The following is a 12,776-nucleotide window of genomic DNA, read 5'->3' as shown; positions in this document are numbered from 1 at the left end:
TCGTACAATGGGGACTAATTTTTAGTTACCAAAACTACTATCTAGTACTAGGTATTCGAGACTGGCTAGAGACTGGCAAATCATTCCCTGATAACCATTAAGGACTAATTTAGATGTATCAGATACTGATTTTTAGTCCCTAATACTCAATTTTTTTGTAGTAACGAGGGCGAGGCAAATACCTTTTTGGTACGAATTTGGCTCTTTGAGCATTGGGAATTTTCTCATTTAGAGATTTGATTCCTTTGGGTTTTTGTCCTCTTGGGATCTTTTAAGATATCCTGACTGTGTCTAGGTCTGCATATAATCTGGATGCAAAAGAAGGACAGCCAAGATATCCCCGGATGATTCACCAATATAAAGACCCGAAACCTCAGACATTGGCTATCAATCAACGCAAGATTTAAGACCATAAAATCATACGCCGTTGGTATGTTACCCACATGGTACATAGTTCGTTATGTTTATATCACTTGGTATCTTTTATCATTTTAAGCGTCAAGCCTATCGACATATCGCAGTAGATCCTAGTCTTTTCAGCTATGGCACCTTACATGTGTTAGTCAAACCCTTTAACACGAACATTTATTCACTTCCCATGTCATGCAATCTTTCTTTTTGGCTTTTTCATTTTTCAAATGTTTTTGTATTTTTCTCATTTTCTCCCCCTAAAGCAATACATATATATACAGCAAACTCTTTTTGTATTTTTCTTTTCTGAGTTTTCTCCCCCTAAACTCTATATCTATCTATATGTCCCTCTCCCCCCCCCTAAATTTGTGCATAAATCTTGTATTTTTGCGCAAATTTACCATTTACTAGAGAAATGACACTTTATGTACAAAGTTATAAACTAAGAAAAAGAGAGAAAAATATTTTTGCTTAACCGTTCTGTCATCAGATTGAAGACTAATCAATTTCAAATCAAAGTACTGAATTTAAACGGTACCTTTTGCTGATCATTTCTTACTTCTCTAATCTCCTCCAAAGGAAACATAGCATCTGTAAAAAAAATTTGAACTTTTTGCAACAGTGAGATGTTACCCGTTTTTATCTCTGGAACAACCGCTATTAACATTCCAGAGATTGTCAACAGCTCCTCCTGGGTTGTTCCTGAAAAGTAAGGAAATTAGTAAGACATGGGTACCCAGGCCATCGTAGTCCTGGGATTACCTGTAGCATCAAAATAAGACACTTCTTTCAAACACAAGTCCCCTTTAATTTCAAGGATTGGAGTCGTTGTTGCTTTAGATTTAGGTTTCCAAATCTGTTTTGGTTTAACAAACATGTTTGTTGCCGTCGGTTGAGCAACTTTAACTATTTCAGGTTTGTTAGTTTTAGAAAAACATTTTTGTTCTTGAGCAGCCTTCCGTTTGTTTTTAGCAACATTCCAATCTCCATCAGAAGGTTTAACCTTGGGATTCACATTCTTCATTGCCTTAGGTGATGATACCTTCATCGGCTTGGAATGATTGTTAACATTTGGTGTAACCCTCTGATTTCGCATATAATAGGGTACATGGGGACGCCGTGTGCAGTTTCTAGCAATATGACCCGCAATGCCACAGTTGTAGCAAGTTTGTCTTTTCATCGGAAAGACGTTTTGAGCAGCTTGATTCGCTCTACCAGGTCCTGAAGGACAAACCGGTCCTTTTTGCGCTGGATGCGCCTGCACATTTCTCTTAGACGAAGACGAATTGGGGTGCTTGTATTTGTTGTTTGCAGAAGTCTTGTTGCTCTGAGCACCATTCTTCGTCTTTTCTCCCTTATTGGATCTTTCAATCACCTTGTCACGAGCCTTATGAGATCGTGATTGTCCTTGATAAGCAGACTTCGTATACCCCCGACTTTGATCTGCCCGTTTTGGCTCATTCCGCTTGTTGTGAACCGGCTTACAAACATCAGCACACGAGTGAGTGTTGGCATTCCGTTGTACTTTTGGACGATGAACACAATTTCTAGCAATGTGTCCAGGAATTCCACAGTTGAAACATGTTTGTCGTTTCAATGTATGGAGATTCTGAGAGCTAGCAGCGTTAGCTGATTTGATAGGTCTAGATGACCGAGCTTGCGTTGCCTGTGTTCCATGTGCCTTTTCTGAGTCCTTCTGTACCTATTGATCAGAACTAGCACAAGCATGAGATGTAGACGGATGATGATATTCATCCTTCTCACTTTTATCATGATCATTTTGAAAAACCAGTGTTTTAGTTTTATCTTTATTTTCAGAAACATTTTTCAGTGACTGTTCATTTATTTCAACTCCTTTTTCTTCTTTAATAGATTCAGATTCAGTTTCAATTTTAGAACAAGTTGAAATTTCATCAACACATGTTTCGTCAACACATGTATCATGTGAATCCGATTTAGGTTTGCTTTCATCTACAGTTTCCAATGGGGTCCCACTAGATTCAACATAAGGGACACCCACTGAGACAGATTCAGAAGAAGAATCAGGATACTCTTGATTTTCTTGAGAAGAAGTTTCAGTGGTTTCACTGAATGTGTCCTGAGGGACCTCACCTGTAACACTGTCATCAACTAAAACATTAGAAACATTACAATCACACGCATTAACTGAAACACAATCATCACCACAATTATTGTTCAAAGATTCAACACAAACGTCATTACTTTTGCCCCAAACATCAGGCTCACCAGACGACACATAAGCACAAAATGACTCAAACAAAGTTCTACCAAAAGCAATATCAGATTCAGTTTGTTCAAAATAATTTTCAGAAAAATTAGAATGAACAACTGGTTCACTCCCAAGAACATCTCCACATTTTACTTCAGATACTTTATCTGCACATGAAGACGAAGCGTTAGGATCAAAAGTACCCTTTGAAACAAAATTTACCGAAGGAGTCGCTCCTTTATCAACAGGTCTGCAGTTGATTGATGAATTATTGTTTTTCGAACCATAAGTCATTTTGCTTTCATTCATCAGCTCCTCCTCAGTCATAGGTAAATATGTGTAATTATCATTGTAAGGAGGAGGAGCCTGATTGTAACCCAATCCACACCCTTTCTTTTTCTTATATGCAAGCTGTTGATCACACAATTTTTTAACCAGTTTGTTGGAAGAATCAAATTTCTTAATATTGAGTTCATTTATTTGATATCTAATTCAAATAAGAGTTGAGTTGCTTTTACATGTAGGATCGTTGTTGAACCCGAATGAGTCAATCAGAAGAGTTGTTTATCCAATTCAAAGGCGGAATCAATGAATCAGACGCTCAAACTAATTATAATGCTTCTTTGATTGATTTAACAATGTTTACAACCTGAAAGCAGATTGGCAGCACTTCGTTACAAGTTTCAGAACCGTTACTAAATGAACAACACAATGTACTATATATAGTTGGGATAGGTTCGCTTATATGGACGTCCATATGAGCGGACCTAGTTGCTAGAGAGGTTCGCTTTTATGGACAATGTCCATATAAGCGGACCTACTTGCTAATCCACCAACTTTCGTTTCTCGAACCTCGTGCACTGGTTATTCTATCCTATCCTATTACATGATACAAGACGAAGTCAATAGACGTAATGCACTAACAGACTCCCCCTCGGATATTGACGAAGTCTTCAGTGACTATTTTCCGTTATGCCACCTCTTCAGTCTTGATCATTTTGCCATCTCAATCAGATTGTAACAATGTAAGCATCTTTCAATCTTTGCTTTTGATCAGCTTCTCTCTTTAACTCTTACATCAGAATCGCATTACTGACTTTATCATCAACAGCTTCATCAACAGCAACTTCATCATCAGCAGGCTCCCCCTCTCGTCAAGCTTCCGTGCTATTAGGGATCGACACCGAACTTTTCAGCTACAAGCTCTCTCTAACTTCCAGCTTGTCTTCAGACTCCCCCTTAGACTCTGCTCTCGGGATCGTAGTTTGGATTTTTCCTGCAATCACTCATATAAATGATAAGTAGCAACATTTTAAAACCATTAATGTAACACCTCGAAATTTTGTGTCCAATAATGTGTCAACACGTGTCATTAGTTTACACGTGGCATTAGATATTCAATAAAGGACTAAAGTTGACAAACCTTGAAAGTATGTAAATTCGAGGGTTATAAATGTCAACAAAGGGTAAATATACTGTATAGTAACTCTAAACGATGCTCGTACCTTCAAACGAATAAATCATGGATCGCACGGAAGCGAAACGCGGAAGAAAGTGAGAGATCACAAGCTGCAGGGGTTAACTGTGTCAACATGTTTAATTATACCTCTGAGTGACCCTTTGACGAACCCGAGGCTTTGTAACAGTAAAATACGCTCACTAAAATGTACTATATAAACTTCGCAAAGTTCCGTTCTAGAACGAGAAAGTTATGATCAAATTCGTACGAGAAGGGTTAAAAGCGTCAACAATGAAAGTTAAGGCTTTCCAAATAATTAACAAACTAACCGGGGACTTAACAATGCAGGTAAATAACACGAGGCCCTTAGTTGTAAATAATCGAGGACCAAATCGCAAAGTTACCCCTTCAAACCCGAAAGGTCAGGTTAATAATTACTAAAGATTTTGTTAATAATTACTAAAGATTTTGTTAAAAATTACTAAAGATTTTGTTAATAATTACTAAAGATTTTGTTAATAGTTACTAAAGATTTTGTTAATAATTACTAAAGATTTTGTTAATAATTACTAAAGATTTTGCTATTAATTACCAAGATTTTGTCATGATTATAAAAGATTCAAAAATCTTGGAAAACTGATCTAACGCGGGCCGCGTAAAGAAATTGGGTTAGTTTACGCGGGCCGCGAGCCTGCTGTATTTACGTGCCTGATTTGAGGATCCAGGCGACCCGCGTACAAGGCAGCCTGATCTCCCATGCGGGCCGCGTGGAGGTCCCAGATGCAGAAAAATACTTAACTTGGCTGTTCAACCTTCTAAACGCCATAGGATGCATTTAAACCCTTCCAATTGGCCCCTAAACAACCCCTAAGCATTAGGAACACATGTTGGAAGGTTGTGGTTAGTTGGGGGACTTGTGTGTCAAAGAGTTGTGGTGAAAACTTTACTATAAAAGGCCATGTTAAGTTCACAAATGAATCACAACTCAAAACACATCTCCTGATCATTCCTGGAGCTCTCAAGCTGTTCTTCTAACTTCCTAAGTCGTGCATAAGCTTCTGTAAGTTGCCTAACCCTTTGTGGTTTAGTTTTTCCATAGTTTTAGCCCAAAAGTCAATCCGTCGTAACTAACGATTGACTTTGAGATAAATCACGAATGGTCCAGTGAATTGTCGAATCAAAAGTAGTTATGTGTTGGTATTTATGTGGGTAATAAACCCTCAAAAGGGTTCCCCCTGATCACCACTCTGACTAGTTCAAATGTCGAGTCAAACGTGCACTTAAAAAGTCAACAGAAAGCCATTTTGCGATTTTGTACATAATCTGTAATATAGATGCTATGAAACCTATTTTGATGATCATAAAACACGATAATAAGTATATAAACTAGTCTACGCATGTTTTATCCGACCATTTACTATATTGACCCGATTCGGAACCGAAAGTCGCAAAAGTTTGACTTTTGCATTGACTTCAGTTCTGACCCGTTAAAGTTCGATTTAGATATGCCTTAGGACTCTCTTAGGACCAGGTTACATGATAGTATAAACCTCTGTAACCGGTTCGTTGTTTGTCCGAGTCTTTTACACATTTCCGTTAATTACTTAAAAGTTGACCGTAACGCCCTTTATAAATCTAAACGAGGTTTTCGGACATGTGAACGGATCATGACCTTGGTTACTGAATTCTAAGCATGTCCCTAAAATTTCATGTCAATCTGAGGTCCAGAATAAGAGTTATGCCAATTAGCGCAAATTGCGAAACTTTAATAATTAAATAGCGCAATTAGCATAATGCCTATCTAAACCCGGATTTCGACACCAAACCTTTTACTCACTGATGTAAAATAATATTTTGGGATTTTTAAAGATTTTTAATTATTTTTTTCCTTGCTCATAACCTGGCTACGGTTCGGTAAATACCGAATATGCCCTTTTCGGCCATAAATCGAGTTCTGTAAGGTCTTTTGACCCGATTCCAGTTGCTACTGATTTTAAATAATAAATAAAGTATTTTTGACTTTATAAACTGATCAGGAAACTCAGATTCCCTGTAGAACTCTAAAACCTCTTTAATGATCTTTAAAAAGACCGAAATACCCCTACGGGGCATATTATTAACTTAAACTCGTTACGGGCATTATGGAAGGTATCCTACTGATACCACAACCTCTTTAAAGTGTATTGACTTAGGAAAGCAGTGTAGGACTCTAACGGATACTCGTTGCGTCTTTTGCACGCACGGTTCGGCTTATGTAACAAGTTTACATAATTTAGCCGAAACGGGTCAAACTATATTGTTTTAACCCCAAAATCCAGAGTGTGATTGTTATACCCATATGAAACAAGTCTTCAAACTTGTTGGGTCAAAATCACACTCCATTCACGGTTTTCGCCTTTCACGCGATTAAACCGTAACAATTCTTTAAGACTAACCGGTCTAAGCTTAGGCTTAATCAAAGACCCGTTAGCATTCTAATTGGTTATTTATACCATCGTTCCAGACTAGAGCCTTCCGGTAAATTGTACCTACGCTTACTTAAGTGAATACGGCTGAGTTATTATTCTTGCTATTTTAAGACAGGAGCTAGCTCAGGTAAATACTCTTAACTTATTTTCCCTATACGGGCTTGGGATACGGTATAATAATACCGCTTGGTCGGGTATTGAATATTTAATCGGATTGTGATTAAGTTATTGAGGTAACCCGGTTTGATCTGTATTGTTTGAAATAAAAGCCTTTAGGGGTTAATGACCATGTCCCGGATATCCTCGACATCATTGTATTATAAAATGGTCACGCCTTATGCACGGGGTGTAGGCATACACCTGACAGTTGCATAAGGGAAACGGTATCTCACGCTCAGTGGGCCTATACTTGTGACGTGTCTGTTAATCTTGACTCGGTTTCTACATCGGGCCCTGAACGTACAACGAACATGTAAATCTGTATACAAGATCATAATTATGATTGTCTCAAGTTATAAAAGATTAATTTTGCCTCTGTGCATTTTAATCAAAGTGTCAAAATAATTTGTGCCTGGTGCATCTAAATCAATTTTCCTAAACTCTTTTCAAATGAGTCAGCTGAGTGTATTTACCAGTGAAAACTGACGTATTTTCAAAAGTCTAAGTGACAGGTACAAGTACGTAATAGGCTGGAAGCTGCTCAGGACATTAATAAGGAATCTTGCAAGTTCTAGGCGTCTAAAGTCTGTAGAACAATGTTTATAGATCTGCCTGTGGATCCCTTACTTTTCGTTGTAATACTTGGATATTACTTTTATTCGAAATATAATATATTTATCTTTTGCTTCCGCTGTGCATTCATATATATTGTGTGGTTTGACTATATTGTTGCCAACTACGTCACGGAAATCCCCCACCGGGCCCACCGGTGAGACACGTGGAAATCGGGGTGTGACAGGTTGGTATCAGAGCCAACACTGAGTGAATTAAACACTAGCCTTTGTGTTTAATCTCAGTTACGCAATTGCACATTCTTGAGTCTAGACAAGAACATAGGACGAATTCCAAATTCGCTTCGTTACTTCTTTGTTATTTTTTTTTCTGATTAGCCCTCGCATGGGTAAGTCATGTTCTTAAGAAGTCCCGTTTAGGGCAACCGTATACTTGTTTTAAATTTTTAAGGGGAACGATTATGTTAAGATATCATTCCTATATTATATATGATCTACCATCATAGTGAGATGGCAAAATCTAAAAAGGGCAAGACCTAGCTCATGTGTCATTTTAAGGCAGGGCCAAGATGGTAGTTCCATAATTAGATTCAGATCCTCGATAACATTCCAAATAAGGATTGTTCCATGATAATTATTAATTAAAGAATCTTAAAGAGTAAAACCTAGCCAGGTGTCATTATAAGACCCAGCCAAGATGGTAAGACCTGATTAAAAGATTCAGATTTCCCAGTTAACCTCTGTGATCATGTTAACGTCCTGGGCAGATGTGATTCGTTAAAAATCACACGCGTCATTCTTATATAAGAATCCTTCTAAGGATTCCAAAGCCCAAATTAATGAATTATAAATCATGGGTTAAATCATCAATAAAGATGCTCATGTATTAAACATCCATTAGTGATGTAGTGCCTACGGGCCAAACTTATTAAACATCCATTAGTGATGTAGTGCCTACGGGCCATGCTAATTGTCATATAAAACAAAAGGCAGTGATGGTCTATGACTCCCTGTCAGAAAAAGGTAATGAACTAGGTTCAAACCTCAAATGCTTTGATTCTCTGAAATCATAGCATATAATTTATATATGTCCTTGCGACGAAGCCTGTTATGCTAATATGTTTAAAGGCCTTGATTCTCTGAAATCACGGCTTATGATTTAAAATTTGTCCTTGTGACTAGGCCCTCTGCGCCACCTTAATATCCTTGATGTTTTATAACTAGGATAAATTATAATGAAAATGATAATTAAATATAACTAACAAATTAACCAATATGGTTTATATTACCATGGTTAATAAATCGTTTAAGACAATAAAACTGTAAGAGCTTCCGTATAAACCTTGCCCTTGTTTGATTTTATGTAGCATATAAAACTACATGGCTAAGTCAAAGGAAGAGAACAGTCACCCTCTGGAAAACCGCGATGATGAAAGGATTAATATAACCAGAGGAGAGCTTCGTACATTGATTGATTCAGCGGTATCTAAAGCTGTAGAGGAGCGATTTAGGGAGTATAGTGAGACTAATAGTAAAGCCTCATCTATACCTCGCTCTAAATCTGTCCCTAAAACTCATTCAGAGCCTCATAACAAGCCGCCCTCTAAAAATGAAGGACCAAGGAAGAATGACGATCGTCATTCATCAAATGAACACATTGTTCCATCCAAGAAGCAAGTGTTCGATAATGAACCACGTACCAAGTCCTGTACCTATAAATACTTTGTTTCCTGTAAACCTCGGGATTTCACTGGGGAGAAAGGAGCAGTAGATTGTATGGTCTGGTTGGACGAAATGGACGCGGTGGTTGACATCAGCGTTTGTGCTGAAAGGGATGTAGTGAAGTTTATATCCCAGTCATTCAAAGGAGAGGCACTGGCATGGTGGAAAGCTCTCATTCAAGCCGTTGGGAAGATCCCACTTTACAGCAGGTCATGGGAACAGTTTGTTGCTCTCATTATGGAGAACTACTGCCCGCAACACGTGGTTGAGAGGATCGAGTCAGATTTCTTATCATTGGTTATGACAAACTTAGATTGTCAAGCTTACCTTACCAATTTCAATACCCTGTCCAGACTAGTTCCTTACCTAGTAACACCAGAACCCAAGAGGATTGCTCGCTTCATTGGGGGTTTAGCCCCAGAAATCAAGGCCAGTGTTAAGGCCTCAAGGCCTGCTACGTTCAGGTCAGCGGCAGACCTGTCGCTATCTCTTACACTTGATGTAGTCAGAAACATGGCTGCCAAGGCCTCTGATGATGGTAAGAGAAAAAGGGAGGGTGAGAATTCTCATCGCTCCGGTAGGAAGAGTACCAGGTTTAAAAGAGACAGCCAGCAGTCGGTTGAGAAGACCAAGTGCGAAACCTGTAGGAAATACCACCTCAGGAAATGCAGATTTGAATCTCAGCCTCTACCGTGTGGAATTTGCAAGTCTCAAGAACATAAAACCCTGGATTGCAAGGAACTAAAAGATGCAACATGTTATGGTTGTAACGAGAAGGGACATATCAAGACCAACTGCCCTAGGAATCAGAAGAAGCACGAAGAAGCCAAGAGAACAAACGCATGAGTCTTCAGGATGAACGCCCGGGAGACGGTGCAGTATGATAAATACATTGCAGGACTCCGATCATTTAATACGAGATGGAAAAAATTGGTCGTTGATACTTAAGAAAACGCTCCAACAAATCCTAGATTGATGTTTGTATCTATTAGGAATCACTCTTTTCTGATATCCTTATGGCAAGCTTTCAAGCTATCCAAAATTCATCAATATAATAAAAACAGATGTGACGTTTTGATCCCCTGTCAAAAAGATGATGAATTAGGCCCAAACCTTAAACGCCATTGATGGTCTTTCGTGACCTAGGCTAAACATAATGAATATATATGTTAAATAACATTCATTGAGAATGTTAATACTATATATGTTAGTATATGTTAAGACCATCGGGATAAAGAATAGCAGTTGTTGGATTGTAACTAAGAAATTATTTTATTGGCATTAGGGACCAATAACGAAAATGGCAAACTCAAATGAGACAGCCGGCGATCGTATTATGAATGATGTAACACATGCCGATGAAGCTACAATTGTGAGCCTTAGAATTTCCGAAAGCGTTCTCCAAACTATGGTAGACGCAACTGTTGGAAAGGCTGTGAAGAAAGCTATGAAAAAGTTCAAGGAGCCCCAGGCTACTCGTTCCCAATTTTATCTGGGACCACATTTCCTTACTCATAAGGAGGACCTTGTTCATACCTCAAATGCCAAAGATAAGCTAAAAAGAAAAAGGGAGGAAAAGAACTCCCAGAGCTCTATAAAGAAGAACAAACGAAAGTCCAACCAGAAACCGGTATGCAAGACCTGCAAGAAGTGTCACTATGGGAAGTGCAGGTTCGAACCAAAATCCCGATCACAACCAAGGGTATGTGGGATCTGCAAATCGGGGGAACATACAACGTTGGACTGTGGGGACATGGGGAATGCAGTCTGCTTCGGCTGTAATGAGAAGGGCCACATCAAGACCACGTGCCCTAAATATGTCAAAGGAAATGCGGCTAAAGAAGAAAAGCCTGAGAATGAAAGCGCCTAAATACCTGAGCTAGTTCATAAATAATGGCCTCAGGTACTTTCCCTATCTTTTTATCAGAAATTTAAATGCTAAGAGTTTTATTTTGGATTGGATACCAATAAACCATAAGCTTAGCAAACTTTTATATTATTCGCAAGGTATAACTTACCAAGGAAACCAAATTAACCGATTCTTCTAGTATCGGCAAGGAATCCCTTCCGAAAAATCTAGGAGTAATCTTTCTTCGCATAGAGTACGACAACATATGTTATTTTAACTATTTTCTCATTGTTTTTCTATCGCCTGCGAATGCCAAGCTGTGTTTGATAAACATACCGTATGAGGATTGGCGTATCCTAGTATGTCCCATAGATTATTTCCATGCCTGATCAGTATGGAGATTTAATACATGGAACCCCTGAGATATCCCAATGGTCATATTGTACTAATGTCGACTAGTAATATTCAAAGAAGATATCCAGAAAGGAATTGTTCAAATAAAGGTTCCCGATTAAGGAATTCGTGCACTTATAACATAAATGTGTCACTTAATTGACACGAGCAGTGGTAGATGAACTAGAGCCTGAATTATGGAAAATCTCTGTAACTCCTTACATCTTGATTATTTCCACATAAATTTCCCTGCTTACCTCCTGGGAGGCAGGTGTAATTAAGATTTAGCATCCCGCTGTGGGCGGGAGTATTGTGAAAACTCCATATTGATTATGGAAAAATCGAAACCTTGATTAAGTAGGTTTTAAGACATAGGCTCATATAGCCTGACTCAATCTTCTGAAGGTTTTATATTATTAAATAAGAAAGACGGTTCATATTGCTTATATAGTAATTGCCGCAACCCTAATTAGGCAACGATTAAGAATTTGCCATCAGCTACCCAGGATCTAAAGGCAAATTATTAGTGGATAAGCTTGAAAAAAAAAGTCTGTAGCCACCTATGTAGCTAAATGCTTGACATATGCGTAAGTCAAAGCCGAGCATCAGAAACCGTCAGGTTTGCTACGACAGCCTGAACTTCCCGAATGGAAATGGGAAGGTGTAACTATGGATTTTATTACCAAGTTACCCAAGACGAGTAAAGGAAATGACACGGTATGGGTTATAGCCGATAGACTGACTAAGTCAGCTCATTTCTTACCCATCAAGGAGACTTATAGCTCCGACATGTTAGCCCAGTCATACGTTGATAAGATGGTAGCCTTGCATGGTATACCTGTGTCTATTATCTCTGATCGGGATACTAGATACACGTCGCATTTCTGGAAGAGTTTTCCAGCAATCTTTGGGCACACGTTTGAATTTTAGTACGGATTACCGTCCTCAGACAGACGGTCAGAGTGAGCGTACTAATCAAACTTTAGAAGACATGCTACGTGCATGTGCTATCGATTTGAGTGGTAGTTGGGATAAGAACCTACCACTAATCGAATTCTCCTACAACAAAAGCAACCATACCAGCATTAAGGCTGCGCCTTTCGAGGCATTATACGGTAGAAAATGTAGATCGCCTGTTTGTTGGGTGGAAATTGGAGATGTCCAATTGTCTGGACTAGAGATAGTCTTCGAAACGACGGACAAGATTGTCCAGATTTGAGACCGTCTCAAAGCTACCTGAGATTGGCAGAAGAGTTACGCGGATCCCAAGGCGTAAAGATTTTCACTTCAAAGTAAGTGAAAAAGTGTTACTTAAAGTATCACCCTGGAAGGGAGTGATGCGTTTCGGTAAGAAAGGCAAACTAAGCCCGAGATACCTAGGACCTTTCGAGGTTATCGAATGGGTCGGATCAGTTGCCTATAAGCTAAACTTACCGGAAGAGCTCAATGGAATTCACAATGTGTTCCACATCTGCAATCTAAAGAAGTGCTTCGCTGATGAATCATTGGTGAT

Source organism: Helianthus annuus, chromosome 13, assembly GCF_002127325.2.
Source record: "Helianthus annuus cultivar XRQ/B chromosome 13, HanXRQr2.0-SUNRISE, whole genome shotgun sequence".
Lineage (NCBI taxonomy): Eukaryota > Viridiplantae > Streptophyta > Magnoliopsida > Asterales > Asteraceae > Helianthus > Helianthus annuus.
Note: the sequence above shows the minus strand (reverse complement) of the source record.